This window comes from Pinus tabuliformis, chromosome 5_2, assembly GCF_031772625.1.
Source record: "Pinus tabuliformis cultivar Carrire ecotype Pingquan chromosome 5_2, CPIR1, whole genome shotgun sequence".
Lineage (NCBI taxonomy): Eukaryota > Viridiplantae > Streptophyta > Pinopsida > Pinales > Pinaceae > Pinus > Pinus tabuliformis.
Window position 1 is genome coordinate 972,997,108 of NC_142306.1, and position 27,160 is coordinate 973,024,267.

General features: G+C 39.0%; 1 non-coding gene and 1 pseudogene across 1 annotated transcript; one reads left to right on the plus strand and one right to left on the minus strand.

Annotated features, from left to right (window-relative positions):
• Positions 1 to 12,731: 12,731 nt before the first annotated feature.
• LOC149162539 (70 kDa peptidyl-prolyl isomerase-like) overlaps positions 12,732 to 27,160 on the minus strand; it is a 58,520-nt pseudogene continuing 44,091 nt past the window's right edge.
• On the plus strand, positions 21,357 to 21,428 carry TRNAG-UCC (transfer RNA glycine (anticodon UCC)). The gene has a single exon. It is a non-coding gene; the product is annotated as a tRNA-Gly (tRNA).

Below are 27,160 nucleotides of genomic sequence, written 5' to 3' on the forward strand. Positions count from 1 at the left end.
CAGAAATGGTGGGGGAAAAGAGAGAAGAATGAACCTGTTTGTCACCTTTTGTCTCAGAAGAAACTTTATTACCACTCTTGAACACGACACTTTTCATTCACCTGGGTTGGGAAATCTTTTACCTCACAGTTGACCAAATCACTTTGGAAGTCTTTAGCCGGGTTTCGGGGATTAACTTTGAGATTATTCGTCACCAAGCCATCTGTTGTGTCGTTATGTGTTCAAGAGGTCTACAAGCAAAACCTTCATCTGCAAAATACTTGTCATCCATTTGACCATCCCTGAGTCAGTCCTTACAGCAACATTTCTTCAACTTGAACAATGATTTCGTGTTGCGGGCTTGCCTACAACGGGTCGCTTTCTATCGACATCGACACATTATCTAGAAAGATGACTTAGGAATCGACAGTACCTTGAAGTCTGCATGCATCAATGGCAGGTTTCTCGCCTTTGACGTCAGTTTACATCATTGACTTTCGATCAAAGGATTCCGTGAAGTGTTCGACATCAAAACATCTATTCACATTTCACGGGTTGTGCTTGGTACTTTGAGAACCATTGACATTACTGGTGGTCTCTCTCATACTTGTTAACAGTTTACATCATTGACTGGTAATCAAGTAGTTTCTACCATGTTCGACATCGAATCATTTAATCACATGGCTAGAATCGTACCAATTCGGGAAGTAGAAGTGAAGACCCTGGATCTAGTTTCTACCATCCAGGCTGCGAGGAGTTTTGTATTCATTATCTATGTAGACTAATCATAAACAGATGGCTGCGTCCATACTGTGTCTACAAAAGTCTATTAAAATGATGTACTACAAGATCATTCCTGTATCAGAATAGTTAGTCCATTAGTTAAAGTTTTGAATCTGAGTATGGGAATGCCTACCTCAGTGATGATATAATCTTATCCATGTATTTTGTGTTGAAAATTGCAGGTTCCAACCAGGCCATCCACAAGACAATCCTTGAAATGATAAAGCGCTTCACCCTTCCTAGAATTACAAAACCCTATTCTATTCCAGGCTTCGCACTTTAGGGGGCAATCTGTTACACTAAAAAATGTCACCTTGACTACTCACAGTTAGTATGGCTCAAATCAACAGTCATGCTACCCTCTTAGGCAAGTCTCATGCCTCTGTTATCCATCTCAAACTCAAAGAAGAGAGAAAGTCTTGTAAAAACTATGTTTATCTCTGGGGTCGCAGGTTCTCTCTAGTCTTACCTGCGGGGACGCTGACCATGTTCACAAAATCTGCGTCCATGGACGCTCTGTATGTTAAGGGACAGGTGCGTCCCTCTGTAAAAGGCAAAATGCGCGAGTTTTATCTTGAAAAAGTTACTTGTGGTTACTTCTAGAACATTCTAGAGGTCGGTTTGATGAAATGGATGCGCCTCCAGTTGGTTCATGTATCTCTATTAAGGGGGAACTTATCCCATCAATAAGGGAGCTATCCCACCCAAAGAGGGGGATGATCCCATTGATAGTGGACCTGAATAACCTCTTTACAGCACTATAAATAAAGGCATTGAGCCAGAAGGAGAGGAGGTTGGAGCTATACATTTTCTTTGGGTAAATGCTGCAGGATTTAGGTCTTCCATTAGAGCCTTTGTGAGGAGAGATTGTCTTCACTTGATTCTACTTGGGAGAGGGTGAGCTTTGTCAAAGTAGAGGAAAACCCTTGATGGACCCTGGGAGGAACTTGCACAACACCAAGGCCAGGTTGTAAGAGTTTCTTTGTTTCGTTATTAATACAAACTGGTTTATTTTTCTCAATAGCTTGTGTTAATGAGTTATTTCATGTGTTCCTTGGTCTGCATGTTGAATATATGTTTTATTATATGAAATGCAAGTGCTTGGTAATTGTTTGATTGTTTGTGGTTGCAGGAATTGACTTGAAGGAGGAGATCATCCGGATCGTCAAGAACGGACTTCAACAACAGCGTTTTGGAATAAGGTAAGCCTAAACACTTGTAGATTTCATGTTGTAAAAGGTGTATTTAGAGAAAGATCACTCCATTTTGTCTTGTTTGTCATTAGAATGTCTTAGACTTCTAGGAAGGTCAGTCGTGTCCGCACCCTTGACAAATTCCGTGTGACCACATCCATATAGACTTCCTCACAGTCATGGATCAGATCAGAGAAAATGGCAAGTACAACTCTTTGGAAAGTGGCAGGGGCATTACAAATATGAAAGGGGAGGACTTTATATGCATAAGTACCCCACGGGCATTTAAAGGTAGTCTTTTCCTAGTCTTCTTTGGCTATTTGTATTTGATTGTACCCACTGTACCCATCTAGAAAAGAAAAATATTTCTTACCTGAAAGCGTGTCAAGAACTTGATCGATGAAGGGAAATGGAAAATAGTTGTGCAATGTGGCCTTGTTTAGTTCTCTGTAGTCAACGCAGATCCACCACTTGTCATTCTTCTTTGGAACTACAACTAGAGGTGACACCCACTTACTATCAAAAATGGGGTAGATGAAATCTGTGGCCAAAATTTTGTGAAGCTCCTCTTTGACAATGTCTTTTAATGTTGGGTTCATATGCCTTTGTGGTTGCCGAATAGGTCTCATTTTTTCATTCGTATATATATGGTGGATGAAAGTGTCTGGATGTATACCCCTCATATCCAAGTAATCCCATGTGAATTCTCTAGATTGTTCACGAATCATACTCATCAACTGCTGCTTTTGTTCTGCAGTCAATCCTGTACCGATATGTAAAATTTTCCCTTCAAATATTTCCATAGGTTCTGTGGTGAGCTCATGGCTTTCCTCCATTGCTACAAATGAGGTGAAGACAGCTGGGTGGAAAGTTTCCTGAAACTCATCACTAAACACATGCTGATAACCATTAAAAGATATGGGATAATCGATACAAGAGCTATCAGCTAAAAAATGTTGCAAAACATGCTCATCAAAATGCTCTTGGAGACCTCTAGACTAATCTAATGTTAACAAGGGTAACATGCAGTCTTTGTCTCCATGTGGGTTTTTGAGCCATAATGGTACTTCGACAGCTATTTGAGCAGGTGGAAAAATAGACAATGTTTAATTTTTAGGGCCATTAGAAATGATCATTTCCCCATTTTTGCATCCAATGACGGCATCAGCAGTTGCCAGCCATGGCCGCCCCAGGACTACCGGGTGTCTAGGCCTAAAGGTTTTTGGAGAAATGAATATGAAATATATAGGGTATTGCCAAGAGGAAATAGTAACTACTATGTCCTCCAGGGATCCTATTGGTCTAACGACGGATTTATCTACCATTTCTAAAAGGATATGGTGGTTTTAAGACTAGGTAGTTGTAGTGACATCATTATTTCATACGTCATTGCATTTATTATTACCCCTAGATCTAGAAGTGTGTTGGGTATAAGTACTCTATTTATCTCAATAGTGACAATGGGATTCTTGGGGTCATTGTATTTGGCAGGCATATCAGCAATCATGGTGGACATTTGGCTCATGATTTTAACATTATGGTTCTTATGCCCCTTACTCCCCAGTTTCTTAATGAATAGATCCTTGAAAATTTTGGTGTATATGGGAATGTCTGTAATTGATTGTAAAAGTGGGATTTTAATATAGACATTTCTATTTTCATTTTCCAGATCATATTCAAGTGGGGTCTCTTCTTTCTTTAGAATTAGTCTTTCCGGGTATGGTGGTTCAGGTGATTCTTCTTGTTTCTGTGACTGTTGTTGTTTTCCGTTTTGTGAATGATTTTCGGATAACGTGGAGGGTACCTCTTCTTGGATGACAACAACTTATTTTCCTTTGTAGACTGTCTTTCGTGATCATAATTGGATTTCATTCATAGGAATGGTAGTGATCATGTATGTAGGAAAAGGTTGAATATCAATGTTTTGCACTGGTTGAGGTAACCTTTTATGACTTGGGTTAGGTACAGGTTGCACAGGCAACAGTGTAGTATGGTGTGAGTTTATGGTAGCATGTGCTTGTGAAGATGATAGGTTAGTAGGTGCAGGTAATATTTGATGCAAAGGAGGTGGTGGAAACGTAGGTTTTTGATACATATTAGGGTTATACACTTGTTGATAGGTTTGCATGGTCGGATTATATGAAGAAATTGGCATATTTGGATAAGGCACATAGAATTGGCACTGAGGTTGATAGTTGTTGGCATACGGGTTTGTCCTCCAATTCTAGCCCCAGGAAGTATTTTTTGGTTGCTAAGCAACCCAAGGAGGGTAGGATGCAGGAAAGGTCCATGGTTGAGTTTGGCTATAACCTTGAGGTTTTGGATCTGGAAACACATTCTGACTCTGGCCTCTCCAGGTGGGTCTTTTGGTTGCTTGATATTGGTCAACGGTTTCTGCATTGGCCTTGTAGATGTCTTGTAAGCCGGGAAGTGATGGGCACTTCTCAGTCAGGTGTTATAGGGTATAGATTCCACAAACCTCAATGGTGTTTAAAGGACATTCCCTTTCTGCATGTTTATGCCTACACTTGGAACAAAAGACTTCCATGGCTGCTTTCTTGGCTTCTTCCTTTTGTTTAATTTTCATGGGGTCTAGCTAGTCACTAATTATGTTCAGGATATCAGTTTTAAAATTTTCTAATAGGTTTCCCAGCTCAACTCTTGTAACATCATTAACCACAGTTTTCTTTTGCACATAGTCTCTAGAATTGTCTCTAAGTTCCCGAAGCTTTTTACCTACTTTAGCTTGGCTTCTAGAATAGGTGTGACACAACTCAATGACTTCAACAAATTTCTTTTTATAAATGTATCCACCATTGAGTAGGTTTAATGTTTCAATCGAGTCATCTCTTAGCCATTTTAGGAACACAGTTCTTATAATATTTTCATCTAGGTTGGACCCATGGGATTTGTGGAATTTGTATAGGAATCATTCAAGATACTCTTCTAGGTTTTCATCTTCATTTTGTTGCATCCTAAGGATATCATTGATGTCCCTACTTTTTCAAAAATCTTGATACTTTTTAAGAAAAATTGATCTCATGTCATCCCGTGTGTATATAGTGTGTTGCCCTAGACTCACGAACCACATAAGGGATGAATCTTTTAATGTGGTGGGAAACAATTCAAGTTTATGAGAATCACCATAATATTTATAACTGCGACATAAAATATCGAATTCAAAAAGAAAGGCATCAGGATCTTTAGATGATTTATGTAGAACAGTGGGAGAGATGCTATTCAAATTCTTTTCATTGTGATGTCACGAGTCACATCTAGGATAGGGAATCTGAAGGTAACCTCCTCTTAGTTTTCTTAGTTTCCCCCTATAAATAGGTTCCCGTTGCATCGAGGACCTTCTCCCTCTTCCTGGCATTCATCGTTGTGTCTGTCCTCCCCATCTTGATGATCCATTTCTACAACTAGCACCTGTTAGGGTTTGTTGATTATGCTATGAATAGGGGGGATTGGGACATGGTTGATGTTGGTTGATTTCTCATCCTACTTGTCTTGTTGTTCCACTGGTTCTTATATAGGGTTGTCAAAGACTATTTGCTAAATGATCCTTTCCCCTCGATCTAAGAATTCCTGATTCGAAACCACATTGGCATCTGTTATCACTTAGAATTTCCTTTGAATTTATAAGAAGAAGGCATAGTCTGAGGTAACCACAAACCAATATTTTAAATATAGGTTCTATCCAACCTACACTCAGAGAGGGCTCTCTCTTTATGATTTAACTTTGTTTTTATGGGATCTTAGGCTAGCTATTAAAGTTCTGTGGAGTTTTGGTTTTGATATTGAGTTTGGGTGGTGGAATTTTGGAAATAGATGGATAGAGCAGGGTCTTCAAACCATTGGGCTATGGAGTCAACTAAAGAATGGTAGAACTGGACTAGATCATTAAATGGAATGTCTATAGGGAGAGTTAGCAAAGCAAAAGGAAAATATTTTAGACCAAGTGGATGAAGAGTTTCTAACCAGGGTAAAAGGGAACTTAAGAATCCTTGGACTGGGAACAGAATGAGGAACAGGTGATGATAATGAACAAAGGGCAATGAAGAATCCTTTGCTATAGATCATAGGAAGCTACCTAATCTAAGGAGCAATGAAGAATTCTTTAATTTAAATATACTGAATAAAACATTGATAAAGTATAACTGTCAAAACAGAGTGCATTCAAGCAAATTCTGAATTATCATTCCATGTTATAACTTTTAGAATTGAAAGATACATTAAATATTTATGGAAAACATAATAAAGCACAAAATTTAAAAAAAATATGACACTTATTTGTTATCTGCCTTGCATAGGAATCCTGTAAAATATCTCATCATTATTCCTTGGTCCAGCAAGCCAAACCAATCATTGATACAATAGAATTTTGAGTTGGAAGAGAAAGTCTATAACAATGTCTTAGAATCCACACTACATACTTCGAAATGTGAAATATTTATACAAAAATAGCTACAAAATATCTCATAACAGCTTGAGATTTAATCTAGGAAATAAAAATATCTTCAAGCACGAATATAGAGACAGATGGAAAACTGCATCCTGTTGTCCCTTTTATTGTGGTGTTGTTGGCTGTTTGCAGTTGAGATGTGAGCCTTTTAAGTAGGCTGGTAGTAGTGGTGTTTCCACGCTAGAACCTTCTTTCTTTTGATATTTTACTGATGCTCTTTGACCCTATTACTCTTTGACCCTGTTAATCTACCTTTTACCTATTTACCTGGTTGTCCTCAGATTTATTGTAGTAACTTATGATGTAAAAAAAAATTATAATCAATATGTCATTTTCTCCTACCATTCATCATCAGGTAATTTCACATTTAGCATCCTTTTGTAGATTTCATCTACCTCTGTGTATTTTTCAAAGTTTGGCTTTGTGGTGAACATATGCTTGATTTCATGCTCCAAAAAGAACAGGTTATCAAAGCTGTCATAGAGAACTTTCCCTGTTGGCAAGGCTTTGATAGTAGAAGTGCTTGCTTGCTCCTTTGCCAATTTCCTCAATCTATCACCATAGTCCAACTGGGTCATAAGTTTATTGTTGATGACCATTGGACTTGGGAGTCCCTTCTCCCTCAAAATTTGAAACTTGACCATGAACCTATCAATGGCTACCTGCATGTTTTGGCATTTTTCTTCCAAATTCAACATAAGGTTTCTTTTAGAGAGAACCTTCCTAATTTCTAAGATAGCTGTAGTCATGTCTTCTATATCAATCTCCTGAAGCTCATACCTATTTTTGTTGTTCAGGAAGTGGATGAGTTGATTGGCATCCTCTGTTATATCACCCAACTCTTCCTTCACCTTTTGGATAGCTTCATTAGCTATCTTCACTAGTTCTGTTTGCTCAAATATGACTTGAATTGATGGCCAAACATCATTCAGAGAGTCAATGTTGTTGTCCTGGAGCATTCCTTTAGTATGGCCTAATGGCTTTTGCAGTGTTAGATATTTCTCCAAGGCTTTGACTTTCTCACTCATCTTAAGATCTTTCTGTGTTTCTTCTCTTTGTTGTATTTGGGCAAGTTTGCAATCTGTTTCTAAACTTGCCACTTTCTCCTTTAACTTCTTATGTTTTGTTGCCTGGATTGATATCTCCTCCATGACTTTAACTAGCTCTGTTGTTTTCTATGTTGATGTGCCTACTATTGTGGATTCAGTGGTGATAGGAAGAGTTGTGGCAGGTAGAGCTGTAGGTGCCAATTAAGCTTCCAATGTTGAAGGTACTGCAGTAGAAACAATGGGAATGATAGTCCTAGAAGTGGTGTCCAGGTCACTTTGTTTGGACTATATCAGTGTGTCTAATTCCTTCTCTGTTTCTTTCAGTTGGTCATTTAGCTTTAGGACCAATTCCATGAGCTCTTCTTGTCCATTTTGTGTCTCCAAGACTTCTATTGTTTGTGGTTGATGTAATTGTGGAATCTTGAGTTGCTTCTTTAAAGCAGCTATATCATCATTCTTTTTCTTTATCAATTTTTCAGTTGCTTTTACATCTTTGGGATCATGTTGAACCTCAATGATTAAGTCCTCCAAGGACTTGATTCTGGTATCTTTGGCCTGTGAAGAGGCCTTCTCTAATTGGAACTGAGCTGATATATTGTTCAAGGAATTTTGTAATTGGTGAGATGTTATGGCTTTCCCTATCAAGGTGGAGTAAATCATCTCTCGTGTTTGTTTGTGTAGCTCAATTTGATCAACAGGATGTATGTCTTTTGCCAGTACATTGAAATCCATCTTTGTGTAGCCTGTTGTTGTACTTGCTTGTTGAATAGTGGGCTTCATGAACGTCATATGCATTTTACCTTCCTTGACATCATAGGCTGACATGAGCCTGGTTTGATTTGTGGGGGCCATTTTTAAGTACTGTGCATAACTTTTGGCCTTTAGCCTCTCATTTCTGGAATTAATTTGTATTTTCTCTGATGTCTTGGTCTTTGTCGGCTGACATTCTAAATGAGGTCACTTCAACACTCTACTGCCTTTCCAACATCTGAGTGTGTGATGTGGAAGGTTCTTGTACGCCTCCAGAGGGAGTAGCATGCCTGCTCCCTTCTCTTTTTGTGCTTGTGGCTCCAACTATTTCTTCTGTCAATTCCTATTCAGAGAAAGGATTTAATCTTTGCCTTTTGACCAGGCTGGTCTCTACATAGGCCTGTGATGTTGCTCTGCCTAAAGGAGTTGCCTCTTCATTGTTTCTTTTGAGGTTTTTCTCCTCATTTAGAGGAGTTTGCAAGGCTGGGGGAGTACTCATGATGGGCTCTGGTATACTTGTTTAAATAAGCTCCTCTGATAGGTCTGGTTGTTCTGACTCTTCTTGTACTAGGGATTCTTCTTCTACATGTGATTCACTTTGTGCCTGTGATTCTCCTTGTGCCTGTGATTCACCTGGTACCTGCAAGAAAGAACCTTCATCAAGTCGTTTCTCTAGGTCAATCAGTGTGTTTTCCACAGCCACTTTAGTACTATCCTTGTCCTATAGAGTGTTTTCTACCCACTCTAATTGGTTGGCATATTTGCCTATTTCAGGGATTCTGTGATGAATATAAGGAGCCATATTGTTTTCTGTCTTTTGTGGCAGATGAAATCCAAGGGATTGTATCTCCATATGAAGCTATGTTTTAGATTTAGTCTATGAAGGATCTGTTCTGCTTCCTTTCCAACTTCTCGGCTATTACACACAAAGGGGCCTAGTTGATCTTTGATTATGAGTTGGGCCTTCTTTTTGGCTTTGACAAAATGTACCTCATTTGAATTGATTATCTGCCTATAGTACTCCAGAGCAAATAACCTCATTGGGAGGTATCTGGGTAGTTTATATGGGGCCAACTCACAACCATAAATCCTAATTTTAGTGTGATTTTGGTACAAGTACCAATCTCCCACTTTATGTTGTTTTGAAAGCTGCAGGATCCTCCTGGTATCTGAACTAATTCTTGGAGGAGGGCTACATATCCGCATTGTTACAATAGGATGTAAAAATAGATCTATGAAGTCTGTATATGGATATGGGGAGTCATACTTATGGATCAAAGAAATCCAGAAAATCACTGACCTAGGGTGACCTTTGGTATCAAGTTTTTGGAGAGTAAATGGAAATTTGTCAGCTTGGAAATATAGGAAAAGGTGGTATAATACTGAGGAGTATTAGAAGACTCGTTCATTACTCATTCTCAGGAATTAGACATGCATATTATCTGCTATGAATTTGGCATAATCGTAGATGATGTCAGGGGGCTGTCCTCGAGTGAAAATGGACATGAAAGCTAAAATGATTTCATCTATGTACTCACTAGTAGTGTAGCCTAGAACTCTGGAAATCATTGTTACAATATCTTGGCAAAATGGGGAAAATATGGTGGCCACATAGGGAGGGGGGTCTCTTGGGATATGTTTTTCTTCCCTAATGAAAGTTTGAAACATTTCAACTAGTTTTCCAGTGGTAAGATTAGGGAATTGGTTCAGTAGATTACCAATTGACAGAGGGGTTAGGTTTTGTCCAGGCTGAAATTGGAGCATTTCATTGATGGATTCAGAAATGATGGTAAAGAGTACAGTCTGCTTTGGGGACATCACTGCTCTCTGATTGGGGATGTAATTGGCATGGAAATAATGGACAATTTCAAGGAAAACATGTACTTCTGGGAATTGGTACTTGGGAAAATTGGATTCCCAAAGCCCAATTTGGTCAGCATGATTGAGGAATAGGTCTCTGTATTTGCAATACAATTTTAATGGGGATTCAAGGACAATAGTGTCCTTAATTTGGAAATATTTATATGCCAGAGGGAGATGGTCTAAGTCCAGATGAGGAGTTTAAACTAGTCGGACATCCATGGCAATTGGAGCAGCCATTCTCAGTTCTTGTGGATTTCAGAACAGGGGAAATATTTTTCAGTTTCTTGAGGGTAATAGGGTTTTAATGTAGAGTATTCTTGAGTTACTGTGAACTTCTTTCAATTAATTTTTACTTTAATTTCAGAAATTGAGTAACTGGTTCAAATTTAGACAAGGTTTCCAGTGAATTTTGGGTTAAATACCTGGAATTTGGGGAAAAATGGCTCTGAACAGGTTGATGGGCGACTACGCACAGTCAAAAAAGTTTTGTGTGGGCTGGAAGGTGAACTGAGTGTTCTATGGCATCTTCAAGTTGGCAAATGGATGTAGGTTGACAGGTTCATCATTTGTTGGCACGTGCAGGGAGGTCTGGAGTTGAATTTCATGATAAAACAAATGATTTTGGGGTTTTGGCTTTATTCAGCAAGTCAACTTTTTGGTGGGTGATGGGAACAGTGGTCATTTTCGCATTTAGTGGGGTGATGGTGACGGTTTGTTTTGTATCGGGTGGCAGTATATGGTTTCCATCACACCACTTTAGGGCACTGGGTGGTTTTGGGGGGAGGCCACCCAATTCCATACATTGAACGCCACATCGCATCGGGGGCCTAACAGAAAACAACCCTTTTTGGGCGGGTAACTTTCAGATTTTGGGCCCTTCTGAAATCAACACGGGTCGTAGGATGGGGAGGGGAGAGATCGTGTGGTGGTCGGGTGATGGAGTTGCACGAAAGGTAACGGGGGGGGCCAGCAGGAATTTAAGCATGGTGGTTTTGATTTTATGTGAGATTAAGGCAAGGATTAAGGTATCGGGTGGGATTTAATTGGGTTTTTTAACTAACTTAATCGAAGATCGATTAGTTAGTGGGTCCGGGATAGGAAACTTTAGTTTATATAATTAAACTACGGTGGGGTTAAATAATATTTCGGGAGTTAATATATACGGGAAACAGATTTTGTTTATGTATTTAATAAATATAAAAAATTAGAAGTTAATATGAAAAAGGCAGAAAATGGATTGCGCTAAGCATAATGTGTATTTGTAATTTATTTTCTTTTTACATACATGCATTATAACTTAGGCTAAAGTATTTGTTATCACAAAATCAGGTACTGAGGGCTGCCAATCAGCAAGACTCTGTGTAACTGTTTCAAACCAGGCTTTTAACTAAGGCTTAGCCTCCTTAGTCTGAGAGGGCTCTCTCACAGGTTTTTAATATTGAACAAGATGGCTAACTCTTACAAGACACATGAAGAAAATATGTTGGCTGGACAAATATCAAATTGGTTCCCATTGGGCTTATGGAGTCACTAAAATCTCAGTAAACAATGGCACTATCCTTTCATAGAAATCAGGGCACTTTACATCTAATGTTCAAACATAACTTACATGAAACACAGTTTGCCAAGCATACAGGAAGTCAGAGCATGAAACATGAGTTATGAGTGATTATGCAATAACAAAACTGTAAAAGAACACTAAAGAGAATAAACCATCACACATTTGAACAATAAGATCTATTGTGAATCCTGAGAAGAAATAACAGTCATTTGTATTACTGAACTCTGCTATACATAAACCAAAATAGTCTTCTCTATTATCAAAACATCCAACCCCCTTTTCATTCATCTTTCAGCTCTATATAGAATGCTTACTCTACCTGATTCGAGCTCCCTCCTCCAGCGTGAGGGGAGCTCAATAATTACCTATGATGACACCTACTAAATTTTAACTAACTAATAATTACAGCTGACCACTAATTGACAGCGCTGGAATCCTAAAGCAAATAAGATCCTAATTCTACATCATGCTGGACATAGCATTTATTACAATTAAGACTCGTTCTCTGCCAAGTGGATTACTACAGCGGTAGCTTTGATGGCTTTAATAACAATGAACTTCATTCTTTGACATCTGCTCTCTTTCTGGAAGCGGCTGTGATAGCATGAGATGAGGATTCAATGTTCCAGGTTAGCATTGGATGCTGGATGCGTTGATGATTCAATAATATTAGGATAGAACCCATGTTTTCCCGGTCCTTGTCTTCCACCACTCTTCGAAAATGTAGCAGCATGTTCCCAGCTCTTTAATAACCCCAGGTATGGAACGCTGCCATGTTTTTGATGTGTTGTAGGTTGTATTGATGGGCAGGTGTCTCTCTTTCAAAATTCCCACTCACAGTATCACAATAGCTGCTCTGCGTTTAAAATCACCACCTACAGCAGTTTCGTAGCGCGCTACGAAACTGCTGTGTAATTTAAAAAACATAGCTTCAACCCAAAATCTTTATCAACTGAATATTACGAGTGGAATTTGCAGTCACCATTATTTTTTATTTCCCTCTCCTTCAGTTCAGACTTAAAATCCTGTTTCAAATTCTCCAAGAAGTTTTGCAGCTTATTGTGCACCATCTCAGAACACTTTACTTGTTAAGATTGAGAAAATCTCATGGATGTCAAACCTTCTTCTGCAGTGTCTGCCATATGAGACGACACAGATTCTAACGAAACTTGAGTGTTTGTTTTTCCAACAGAAATTCCCTTGCAACTAAAAGCAGAGGATGCTTTAACTTTTGTTGATTCTTTCCTTGAAAAATCCAAATCCATTTTACAACGGCTGCATCTATCCGACTTACAAACCTTTTGAGTGCTCCTTAAATTGCCAGAAATAGAGGACATCTCAGGCTTTGATGCATCTCCAACATTTGATATAGGAAACTCCATCTTTTTTACAAGATACTCATTTGTTATTATTGTGCTTTCTGAAGGGGAACCATCATCAGTCGTAGAAAAACTTTGAGAACATTCAACTACTGCAGTTTCATTGAAATAGAGAGATGGTAACTGACAAACCTCTAACTTCTGATATTCTGACGAATCTTTTAAAAACTCTGGCTCAGAAACTGTAAAATCCATTAAAGAGGGATGAAGCAGTGAGTTTAATCCTAAATTAGTAGGTCTTGTTGATCTTTTTACAAGCTGTGCATTTGAAACAATAAGCGTATTCTCCCTTGAAAACAAAGGAAATAATCTTTTAGGCGTAGGCGGGTGGTTCTGGTTCTGAGACATCAACTGGAACCGGTGTTGTACGTTACACACCTCTCCCAACCACACTAAGATGCGTTACATTACCACTGGAAGGGACTGCTGGTAGACTAGGCTGATCAAAACCACTGTTTGTCGTAGCTTCTACTTCATGAGAGGAATTCACACTCATACAAGCATTTTTATCCTGAGAAACGCTCTTATCATCATAAAGAGCCTGAAGAACCTCAGACAACGATGGAGCTGACATCATCGCCTTGAGATCTTCAATAATACCTTTAATCACCAAAGAATATTTAGAGGTGGCCCCGATGTATATTTTAATGGGTCCCCGGTGTCACCAATAACGGCGGCCTTGTGGCAATTAGATCCTTACCATCATTTGGCCTCTTCACTCATTCCATGTGATCCTCAAGCATTCTTTGTGAAAGCTCATTCTTTGTGACATATGTGTGCCAGGTATAAACCTATTCGCTTAGCTACTGAAAAGTAGGTTTCGAAAACACCACTAATTTCACCGGAGGCATTTGAATCACAGTCCTTGATACCTTTTGTTATCAGAAAATCGAGCACAGGAATAATGTTTTTTTTTATTTACTTGCTATTGTACTCCAGAGTTTCTCTATAAGAGCCCTGTACTCGAGCTTCACATCCCTGTTGTTGGGGTCAATCTCGAGTGCTTTCTTTATGTCCAGCTCTGCGAGCTCCAAATCTGCTGTCTGAATATATGCTTGTGCTCTTCTATATAAAGCCTTAACGTTTTGCGATTCAATCTCCAAAACCTTTGTACATAATTTTTCTGCTTGTGTATAGTCTTTCAATTTGAGTTTACAAGCTGCATTGTTGAGATTACAAGTGACCTTCAAGGGCTTCGACTGCTTCTTCTCCAGCCATAAACTCGAATGGTTCTTCATCAGATCCCTTTTTCTCAAATATGGTGCCATCCTCTAACTTCCCCGTGTATTTCACTTTGACCGCTGCCCCATCATTAGGTCGTTCATAACCTTCTCCTTGCTTCAGGATTTTCTTCAGCACTTTCTTATCATCAATAACTTCATCGACAACCTTCCAAGACACAAGCTCAAGATCCACAAACAATGTTGCCTTTGGTGGCGCGGCTACATCATTTCCAATTGCTTCACGTCCTTGATGTCCAAAACCATACTGAGGCTTCACTGTCAACAATACTTTTTCTCCCTTCTTCATCGTTTTGACAGCTATGGCAAAAGCTGGACAGAAATATCCATCCTTCACATAAAACTCCACACCCTCCTCTGATTTTGATACAGCAGTTCCGTCCTCCAGTCTAGCCTCATATTTAACCAAAACTTCATCAGCTTCTTTTGGGTGCTCCCATTTCTTATACTTGAAGTATTCAAGGACCCTGAGTCAACATATGAAGCCTGAATACAAACATCTGCAACAATATCATCTGCTAGTTCAGTTCCAACGGCAAAACTCAAGTTTGCTTCAAGTTGTCCTGGAGAGAGAAAGCATGTGTGCTTGAAATCATAATCATTGTAATACAATGGTGGACCTTCCAAAATGCAGAGAAACTTGGGCATGTCTCAGCAATAGCATGAAGTGATGATGGCACCAAATGGTGGAAAGAAGACCACTCCTGCTCAAGCCTAGGAGCAATTGAAGCAAAATCATGTGTCTGAGTTGTGAAGATCTCATTGCCATCCACTTGAATGAGTCGTTGCAATCGATGCTTGTCCTTCAAAATCCGTTGCCAAAACAGAATTGCACAAAAATTTGCCATAAGTGTCTTTGTATGATATGAAGAACCAACAGATCCATTAGCATCATTGTAATAGATGTCCACATATTTATTGAACAAAGATTGCTGCCCAAATGGCTGTATGATAGGCATTGGTCGTGCATCCATCAATGAACCAATTATTGCACCCTCTCTAAGAAACCCACACTGACCAAACTTAATGACAAGCATTGATGCCTCCAAAGAAAGGGGAAGACTCCCAAGCAAATTGCCATATAATGTTGGTTCATACTTTCCCCTATGATGAGATGGTGCCTTCAGAGCATCTAAAGAAACCAACAAATCTAGTGCATCTTGAGAAACAGAACGCTGCACTAAGGAACTTGGCAGTGCAATCACTTCAACCTTTTCATTCTTACCAAGATCTTTAAAGTAGTCCCTGTATCTTGTTATATCTGCACCTTTGGGGATTAGGTTGTTTTGCAGCTGCAACACTTCAAACTTTTCCCTTGTCTCTGCTTGGCAACAGTGGTGGATGCAAAGCATAAAAGTCACCATCCCACTCAAAACACTCCTTCACCTGTAATATTTCCCTTCAGATTCAGAACTGATGACAAGCATACATGCAGGAGCTTGAGAACATGCCACCTGTAAAATGCATCTACCCCAGAGCTATTTTGCATGACAGTTGCTATGGATTCAAACAAATCCCCAATTTCGTAGCGCAGCCAGTGCAAAAATATGAATTATGCGCTACGAAATCACTTAAAGCATGTTGCGCTGCGAAACTGCTAAAGGATTTATGCGCTGCTAAAACACTTTGTCCTTAAGCTAGTCTGAGCAATTTTTGGCAACAGAATTTTCAGTGATAACAGTGGCTCCACTTGGGATAGTGTGCCCTTGTGGTGCACTAAGAACCTGCAGTTCCAGTGCCTTATAAAATTTATTTGACAAACAGAAATTTGCTTGACCAGCATGACTGTAGGAGAAAGAAAGCTACTTCTACTGAAAAATGCTCAGTTGACCTTGAGCTTATTTTGCATTTACCTCTACCTACCTACCCTAACAATTTCAACTTCTTTCTGCTCAATCAATATGAAATTTCCAATGTAGCCAATCCTCTGTTTTATCTGATATTTGATTTTTTTGACTGCATCGGAGTTCAGAGCCAATCTGATAGTGTGATGACCGCTGCCACTGAAACGGCCTCTGATCTTCATAGCAAAACTGAAAAACTTGAGAGTAAAACTCTTCCATGTAGTCAGCTACAGGATCCCAGAATACATGATCAGCTTGATGATTCTTGTAACTTTTAGGTTGTGCAAACTGATCTTCAACAGCAGTGTACATTTCCTCAAGCGTAAAAGAGAAAGGAACCAGCATTCTCTCCTTGCGTTCTGCCATAGAAAACTTCTGAAAATAATGATCATGATTATGAAGATTATATGCCTGAATTTGTCCTTCTAAACCTTCAATGTCTTTCTCAATGTCTTTGGCAAATTCATCCAAAAATTTCATTTTATCCTCTGCCTTGCAGTCAAATGAATTTAAATACGAGGACAAGGACAAAGAAAATTTTTCACCTGTTTCCCCATTACTATGCTCATTATTCCATTTTGAAATCTTGAACTGAAGGAGAGTTTACCACCACCTCTGACCTATCTATCCATTCCTCCAAAAACATAAGCCATAAGTCTTGAAATGACTTAATGGATTTGACAGGAAAGCTTTCAACCCATTGTTTACATTTCCCTTGAAGTGAATCATAGAATAACATAATGCAAACATCCTCATGTTTAACTCTAAGAAGCTCAGTAAAATGACAGAAATCTGAGATATGCTTCAGAGTTAAACTCAAATCTTCTCCATTGAATTTTGGACCATTCCTTAGAAAATATGCATCCTTGGGAAAATGATTTGGGAAACCATGAATTCCTGAAAAATTTATGCATGCATACCTTGAACTAAGAATGGTAGCTTCTGGGTCCTTCATAACTCCAGTGGAATCACCATGAATGTATGAATTTCGAATTCTTCAACAATGGAGTTGCCAAGGTAGTTTTGCAGCCTCAAAAACCTTCTGAGCTCCTGCTACCTTCAGAAGTTCAGCTTCATAATTTCGGGAAAGAATAATCTTCAGGCTCCCGGCAGATGCACCAAAATGTTATCACAAAATCAGGTACTGAGGGCTGCCAATCAGCAAGACTCTGTGTAACTGTTTCAAACCAGGCTTTTAACTAAGGCTTAGCCTCCTTAGTCTGAGAGGGCTCTCTCACAGGTTTTTAATATTGAACAAGATGGCTAACTCTTACAAGAAGCATTGAAGGATACAGGATTTCATCTAAGTTGACATTGGTGGTGGCTTTTTAGAGCTGTTTGCAGAGAAGTGATGAGACTGAGTAGGTTGAAATTACATAGCAGTTTCGTAGCGTAGCAAAGCTAGTAAAGGGGCATCCGGAGCTGAGTGAACTCCTGTGTGAGGAAATCATGCTGAGACAACTAGATGCTGATGATATCATGGCTCAACATCAAGTATTGACATGCATGGCCTCTTGGATTGAAAAATTGAATTTTGTTACGCTTCTAGAATCGGGATCGCCACCCACAATTCCACCCAATGCGACTCTGAAATTCGATGTTGAATTGCTCTCTTGGGCTAGTGTAAAAGATATCTGCAAGGATGGGGGCATTTTTAAGAAAATTATCAAGGAAGGGGAGGAATGGGAGCACCCAAAAGAAGCTGATGAAGTTTTGGTTAAATATGAGGCTAGACTGGAAGACGGAACTGCTGTATCAAAATCAGAGGAGGGTGTGGAGTTTTATGTGAAGGATGGATATTTCTGTCCAGCTTTTGCCATAGCTGTCAAAACAATGAAGAAGGAAGAACAAGTATTGTTGACAGTGAAGCCTCAGTATGGTTTTAGACAACAGGGATGTGAAGCTCGAGTATAGGGCTCTTATAGAGAAACTCTAGAGTACAATAGCAAGTAAATAAAAAAACGCATTATTCCTGTGCTCGATTTTCTGATAACAAAAGGTATCAAGGACGGTGATTCAAATGCCTCCGGTGAAATTAGTGGTGCTTTCGAAACCTACTTTTCAGTAGCTAAGCGAATAGGTTTATACCTGGCACACATATGTCAACAACAGACAATTGATCACTTGGTAAATGAGCTTTCACAAAGAATGCTTGAGGATCACAGGGAATAAGTGAAGAGGCCAAATGATGGTGAGGTTCTGATTGCCACAAGGCCGCCGTTATTGGTGACACCGGGGACCCATTGAGATATACATCGGGGCCACCTCTAAACATTCTTTGGTGATTAAAGGTCTTATTGAAGATCTCAAGGCGATGATGTCAGCTCCACCGTTGTCTGATGTTCTTCAGGCTCTTTATGATGATAAGAGCGTTTCTCAGGATAAAAATGCTTGTATGAGTGTGAATTTCTCTCATGAAGTAGAAGCTACGACAAACAATGGTTTTGATCAGCCTAGTCTACCAGCAGTCCCTTCCAGTGGTAATGTAACGCAGCTTAGTGTGGTTGGGAGAGGTGTGAAACGTGCAACACCGGTTCCAGTTGATGTCTCAGAACCAGAACCACCCGCCTACGCCTAAAAGATTATTTCCTTTGTCTTCAAGGGAGAATACACTTATTGTTTCAAATGCACAGCTTGTAAAAAGATCGACAAGACCTACTAATTTAGGATTAAACTCACTGCTTCATCCCTCTTTAATGGATTTTACAGTTTCTGAGCCAGATTGTTTAAAAGATTCGTCAGAATATCAGAAGTTAGAGGTTTGTCGGTTACCAACTCTCTATTTCAATGAAACTGCAATAGTTGAATGTTCTCAAAGTTTTTCTGCGACTGATGATGGTTCCCCTTCAGAAAACACAATAATAACAAATGAGTATCTTGTAAAAAAAAAGATGGAGTTTCCTATATCAAATGTTGGAGATGCATCAAAGCCTGAGATGTCCTCTATTTCTGGCAATTTAAGGAGCACTCAAAAGGTTTGTAAGTTGGATAGATGCAGCAGTTGTAAAATGGATGTGGATTTTTCAAGGAAAGAATCAACGAAAGTTGAAGTATCCTTTGCTTTAAGTTGCAAGGGAATTTCTGTTGGAGAAACAAACACTCAAGTTTCGTTAGAATCTGTGTCGTCTCATATGGCAGATACTACAGAAAAAGGTTTGACATCCATGAGATTTTCTCAATCTTAACAAGTAAAGTGTACACTCAAGTTGTGGGATCTTACAAAAGCCAATCCTTCTGGGTTATCCAATAATGCTTGTACTCTGACCTATACTGGTCATACCAATGAGAAGATTGTTGTGGGGTTTTCTGTCATGGATGGATATATTGCAGGTGGTTCAGAGATCAATTCTGTTTTTGCTTACTACAAATCTCTGCCTATGCCTATGGGATAACATAGTTTTGGATTTGAAGACTCTATATCTAGTCAAGAAATGGAAGATGATAGTGGTTAATTTGTTTCAAGTGTATGCTGGAGAGGGAAATCAAAAATAATGGTGACTGCAAATTCCACTGGCAATATTCAGTTGATAAAGATTTTGGGTTGAAGCTATGTTTTTGAAATTACACAGCAGTTTCGTAGCGCGCTACGAAACTGCTGTAGGTTTTGTTTTTGAACGCAGACATACAGTTTGATATGATGATCAAGAATTTTCCAAAGGGAACACCTCAGTGACATGAAAGGGATCAAAGGAAGCTGCTACAGCCATTCAACATATGCCAGGTGTACCTTTAACAAAAGGTGAAATCTTTTAACCTAGGTTTAAGATTTTTGGTTATAAAGCCACTTTATTCTCGGTGATTAGGGTTTTGAGGGAGCTGCATACGAGAAGTTGGTTGGCACACCTGTCCATCAAAGAAGCTTCCAGCATATCAGAAACATGGTGATGCCCTATATTCTTGGCTCATTAAAGACTTAAAGTACCTGCTGCTGCATATTCGAAGTGATGAACAACCAAAAGGGAACAGCACATCAAGGACCGGCAAACAGGGGCCTATGTTTCAGGGTAACAGAAAAGATGTATCATTAAAGATCAACAAGCAGCTATAACCATCCATCACAGCCACCGCCAGAAAGAGAGCAGATGTCAAAGAATGAAGTTCATTGTAATTAAAGCCTTCAAAGCTACCGCTATAGTAATCCACTTGGCAGAGAATGAGTCTTGATTGTAATAAATGCTATGTCCAGCATGATGTAGAATTAGAATCTTATTTGCTTTAGGTTTCTAGAGCTGTCAGTTAGTAGTAAGTGGCTTTTATTAGTTAGTTTAAAGGTGAGTAGGTGTCATTAGAAAAGGACTTCGAGTTCCCCTTTACTAGTTTACTAGCTGGCTGGACAAATATCAAATTGATTCCCATTGGGCTTATGGAGTCTCACACATCTCAGCAAACAAAAACACCATCTTTTCATAGAAATCAAGGCTCTTTACATCTAATGTTCAAACACAACTTACATAAAACACAGTTTGCGAAAGGACACAGGAAGTCAGAGCATGATACATGAGTTCTGAGTGATTATGCAATAACAGGACTGTAAAAGAACACTAAGAGAATAAACCACCATACATTTGAACAATAAGATCTATTGAGAATCCTGAGAAGAAACAACAGTCATTTGCATTACTGAAATCTGCTTTACATAAACCAAAATAGACTTGTTCTCTATCAAAACATCCAACCCTTTGTCTATCTCTGTTTCAACTATTTATAAAGTTCTTCTACCTGACTTCGATTCATCTGAGGGGAACTCGAAGTCCTTTTCTCATGACACCTATTCATCTTTAAACTAACTAATAAAAGTCACTTACTACTAACTGACAGCTCTAGAAACCTAAAACAACTAGGATTCTAATCCTACATCATGCTGGACATAGCATTTATTACAATTAAGATTCATCCTCTGCCAAGTGGACTACTACAGCGGTAGCTTTGATGGCTTTAATTACAATGAACTTCATTCTTTGACATCTGCTCTCTCTCTGGCGGTGGCTGTGATGGATGTTTATAGCTGCTTACTGATCTTTAATAACACATCTTTTCTGTTACCCTGAAACATAGGCCCCTGTTTGTCGGTCTTTGATGTGCTTTACCATACTCGAATCCAAAGAAGCATAATTAATGAATTCTGATTACTCAAAATAGAACAGGCTGCCACGTCTTCGATGTGCTGGCCATTTTTTCATGCGTGAAGACAACATCTTTCAGAAAGATTTGCTGATTTGTCAATCATAATTGATTGGCTTAATTGATGGGTGTTTGTAGTCCAACGGTTAGGATAATTGCCTTCCAAGCAATAGACCCGGGTTCGACTCCCGGCAGACGCACCAAAATGTTATCACAAAATCAGGTATTGAGGGCTGCCAATCAGCAAGACTCTATGTAACTGTTTCAAACCAGGCTTTTAACTAAGGCTTAGCCTCCTTAGTCTGAGAGGGCTCTCTCACAGGTTTTTAATATTGAACAAGATGGCTAACTCTTACAAGACACATGAAGAAAATATGCTGGCTGGACAAATATCAAATTGATTCCCATTGGGCTTATGGAGTCACTAAAATCTCAGTAAAAAATGGCACTATCCTTTCATAGAAATCAGGGCACTTTACATCTAATGTTCAAACATAACTTACATGAAACACAGTTTGCCAAGCATACAGGAAGTCAGAGCATGAAACATGAGTTCTAAGTGATTATGCAATAACAAAACTGTAAAAGAACACTAAAGAGAATAAACCATCACACATTTGAACAATAAGATCTATTGTGAATCCTGAGAAGAAATAAAAGTCATTTGTATTACTGAACTCTGCTATACATAAACCAAAATAGTCTTCTCTATTATCAAAACATCCAACCCCCTTTTCATTCATCTTTCAGCTCTATATAGAATGCTTACTCTACCTGATTCGAGCTCCCTCCTCCAGCGTGAGGGGAGCTCAATAATTACCTATGATGACACCTACTAAATTTTAACTAACTAATAATTACAGCTGACCACTAATTGACAGCGCTGGAATCCTAAAGCAAATAAGATCCTAATTCTACATCATGCTGGACATAGCATTTATTACAATTAAGACTCGTTCTCTGCCAAGTGGATTACTATAGCGGTAGCTTTGATGGCTTTAATTACAATGAACTTCATTCTTTGACATCTGCTCTCTTTCTGGAAGCGGCTGTGATAGCATGAGATGAGGATTCAATGTTCTAGGTTAGCATTGGATGCTGGATGCGTTGATGATTCAATAGTATTAGGATAGAACCCCTGTTTTCCCGGTCCTTGTCTTCCACCACTCTTTGAAAATGTAGCAGCATGTTCCCAGCTCTTTAATAACCCCAGGTATGGAATGCTGCCATGTTTCTGATGTGCTGTAGGTTGTATTGATGGGCAGGTGTCTCTCTTTCAAAATTCCCACTCACAGTATCACAATAGCTGCTCTGCGTTTAAAATCACCACCTACAGCAGTTTCGTAGTGCGCTACGAAACTGCTGTGTAATTTAAAAAACATAGCTTCAACCCAAAATCTTTATCAACTGAATATTACGAGTGGAATTTGCAGTCACCATTATTTTTTATTTCCCTCTCCTTCAGTTCAGACTTAAAATCCTGTTTCATATTCTCCAAGAAGTTTTGCAGCTTATTGTGCATCATCTCAGAACACTTTACTTGTTAAGATTGAGAAAATCTCATGGATGTCAAACCTTCTTCTGCAGTGTCTGCCATATGAGACGACACAGATTCTAACGAAACTTGAGTGTTTGTTTTTCCAACAGAAATTCCCTTGCAACTAAAAGCAGAGGATGCTTCAACTTTTGTTGATTCTTTCCTTGAAAAATCCACATCCATTTTACAACTGCTGCATCTATCCGACTTACAAACCTTTTGAGTGCTCCTTAAATTGCCAGAAATAGAGGACATCTCAGGCTTTGATGCATCTCCAACATTTGATATAGGAAACTCCATCTTTTTTACAAGATACTCATTTGTTATTATTGTGCTTTCTGAAGGGGAACCATCATCAGTCGTAGAAAAACTTTGAGAACATTCAACTACTGCAGTTTCATTGAAATAGAGAGTTGGTAACTGACAAACCTCTAACTTCTGATATTCTGACGAATCTTTTAAAAACTCTGGCTCAGAAACTGTAAAATCCATTAAAGAGGGATGAAGCAGTGAGTTTAATCCTAAATTAGTAGGTCTTGTTGATCTTTTTACAAGCTGTGCATTTGAAACAATAAGCGTATTCTCCCTTGAAAACAAAGGAAATAATCTTTTAGGCGTAGGCGGGTGGTTCTGGTTCTGAGACATCAACTGGAACCGGTGTTGTACATTACACACCTCTCCCAACCACACTAAGATGCGTTACATTACCACTGGAAGGGACTGCTGGTAGACTAGGCTGATCAAAACCACTGTTTGTCGTAGCTTCTACTTCATGAGAGGAATTCACACTCATACAAGCATTTTTATCCTGAGAAACGCTCTTATCATCATAAAGAGCCTGAAGAACCTCAGACAACGATGGAGCTGACATCATCGCCTTGAGATCTTCAATAAGACCTTTAATCACCAAAGAATGTTTAGAGGTGGCCCCAATGTATATTTTAATGGGTCCCCGGTGTCACCAAAAACGGCGGCCTTGTGGCAATTAGATCCTTACCATCATTTGGCCTCTTCACTCATTCCATGTGATCCTCAAGCATTCTTTGTGAAAGCTCATTCTTTGTGACATATGCGTGCCAGGTATAAACCTATTCGCTTAGCTACTGAAAAGTAGGTTTCGAAAACACCACTAATTTCACCGGAGGCATTTGAATCACAGTCTTTGATACCTTTTGTTATCAGAAAATCGAGCACAGGAATAATGTTTTTTTTTATTTACTTGCTATTGTACTCCAGAGTTTCTCTATAAGAGCCCTGTACTCAAGCTTCACATCCCTGTTGTTGGGGTCAATCTCGCGTGCTTTCTTTATGTCCAGCTCTGCGAGCTCCAAATCTGCTGTCTGAATATATGCTTGTGCTCTTCTATATAAAGCCTTAACGTTTTGCGATTCAATCTCCAAAACCTTTGTACATAATTTTTCTGCTTGTGTATAGTCTTTCAATTTGAGTTTACAAGCTGCATTGTTGAGATTACAAGTGACCTTCAAGGGCTTCGACTGCTTCTTCTCCAGCCATAAACTCGAATGGTTCCTCATCAGATCCCTTTTCCTCAAATATGGTGCCATCCTCTAACTTCCCCGTGTATTTCACTTTGACCACTGCCCCATCATTAGGTCGTTCATAACCTTCTCCTTGCTTCAGGATTTTCTTCAGCACTTTCTTATCATCAGTAACTTCATCGACAACCTTCCAAGACACAAGCTCAAGATCCACAAACAATGTTGCATTTGGTGGCGCGGCTACATCATTTCCAATTGCTTCACGTCCTTGATGTCCAAAACCATACTGAGGCTTCACTGTCAACAATACTTTTTCTCCCTTCTTCATCGTTTTGACAGCTATGGCAAAAGCTGGACAGAAATATCCATCCTTCACATAAAACTCCACACCCTCCTCTGATTTTGATACAGCAGTTCCGTCCTCCAGTCTAGCCTCATATTTAACCAAAACTTCATCAGCTTCTTTTGGGTGCTCCCATTTCTTATACTTGAAGTATTCAAGGACCCTGAGTCAACATATGAAGCCTGAATACAAACATCTGCAACAATATCATCTGCTAGTTCAGTGCCAACGGCAAAACTCAAGTTTGCTTCAAGTTGTCCTGGAGAGAGAAAGCATGTGTGTTTGAAATCATAATCATTGTAATACAATGGTGGACCTTCCAAAATGCAGAGAAACTTGGGCATGTCTCAGCAATAGCATGAAGTGATGACGACACCAAATGGTGGAAAGAAGACCACTCCTGCTCAAGCCTAGGAGCAATTGAAGCAAAATCATGCGTCTGAGTTGTGAAGATCTCATTGCCAACCACTTGAATGAGTCGTTGCAATCGATGCTTGTCCTTCAAAATCCGTTGCCAAAACAGAATTGCACAAAAATTTGCCATAAGTGTCTTTGTATGATATGAAGAACCAACAGATCCATTAGCATCATTGTAATAGATGTCCACATATTTATTGAACAAAGATTGCTGCCCAAATGGCTGTATGATAGGCATTGGTCGTGCATCCATCAATGAACCAATTATTGCACCCTCTCTAAGAAACCCACACTGACCAAACTTAATGACAAGCATTGATGCCTCCAAAGAAAGGGGAAGACTCCCAAGCAAATTGCCATATAATGTTGGTTCATACTTTCCCCTATGATGAGATGGTGCCTTCAGAGCATCTAAAGAAACCAACAAATCTAGTGCATCTTGAGAAACAGAACGCTGCACTAAGGAACTCGGCAGTGCAATCACTTCAACCTTTTCATTCTTACCAAGATCTTTAAAGTAGTGCCTGTATCTTGTTATATCTGCACCTTTGGGGATTAGGTTGTTTTGCAGCTGCAACACTTCAGACTTTTCCCTTGTCTCTGCTTGGCAACAGTGGTGGATGCAAAGCATAAAAGTCACCATCCCACTCAAAACACTTCTTCACCTGTAATATTTCCCTTCCGATTCAAAACTGATGACAAGCATACATGCAGGAGCTTGAGAATATGCCACCTGTAAAATGCATCCACCCCAGAGCTATTTTGCATGACAGTTGCTATGGATTCAAACAAATCCCCAATTTCGTAGCGCAGCCAGTGCAAAAATATGAATTATGCACTACGAAATCACTTAAAGCATGTTGCGCTGCGAAACTGCTAAAGGATTTATGCGCTGCGAAAACACTTTGTCCTTAAGCTAGTCTGAGCAATTTTTGGCAACAGAATTTTCAGTGATAACAGTATTTTTGAGGGTCTTTTAGGAAAAGGGGTTTACATGGGGGGTAATAAGCACTTTTCCTAGGTATAAGTGATTTAACCTTAGGGAAAGAGTATTTTTTAGGGAAAATGAACGAACTGAAGGGGGCAGGGGGGGGGGGGGGGGAGATGAATTTTCATGAGGGAATTTTAGTACTTATTGCCTATAAGTCATTGGGCCGAGGGTCCGGTCCCTCCAAAAGTCAGAGAAATTCTCTAAGCCTTTTTTACTTAAGGTTTTTAAGTACTTTGAGCTTTATTGTGGGAAATTAGCTAAGTAAAAAGTGAAGTGAATGAGGGAAATTAATTAATTGCCTTTGATTTTCCATTTCATGCTTGATTGTCCATTTATCCATAGAATTTTCTCGATGGAGAAGAATAAACATGCTCTTGTCTAATCAATCACCATACTTCTGCAACCTTTCTACTACTTACCCATCTACTCATCCTATCATTTTTACTTCTCTTTATTAGGGTGCATTTAAGCTAGAAAACCCTACGAACATTTTTCTTTTTCTTTACAATGGAAATCTAACTAATTCTAACCTTATTAAATCCAAGGGCTTAGATTAAACACTTGAGCTCCTTTTATTTACTCTACCTATCTAATTATCTACCAAGATTACACTGTTTGGTCAGATTTTCATTCTCTATCTACAAACATGAAATAGCCAAGTTTAAACATTTTGACTATCCTGGATTGTGGCATAGATTACAAGCTACACGCAATCATTTATTTTGAAAAAAGTAAACTAGGAGTGGCATTTTGGCTTTCTCACTTTCATTGTCTTTTTCTTTTCCTAGGGTTCATATTTTTCATCTTTGTTTACCTTTTTGTTATTTTGTCCTTTGATTATTCTTTTAGGACATACCCTCTTTACATTTTTTAATTTTTGAATATGGAAAACATTTGCACAAGAAAAGGTATGTACATATTATAGGTTTAGTCTCAGTCATTCAAAATGATGACTCCTATTGGTATAGGAACCTAACAGTGGCTCCACTTGGGGATGGCATTTCTTAGTGAAATGTCAAGAACTTTGTAGATCAGTGATCTTCTAAATTACTATAATATTTCCTTCAAACATTTTCCTTTATGCTTATGCATTATTACTATTTATGAAAGTAAAATCTTCAAAGCTTAGGGCCTTCTCTCTAGGC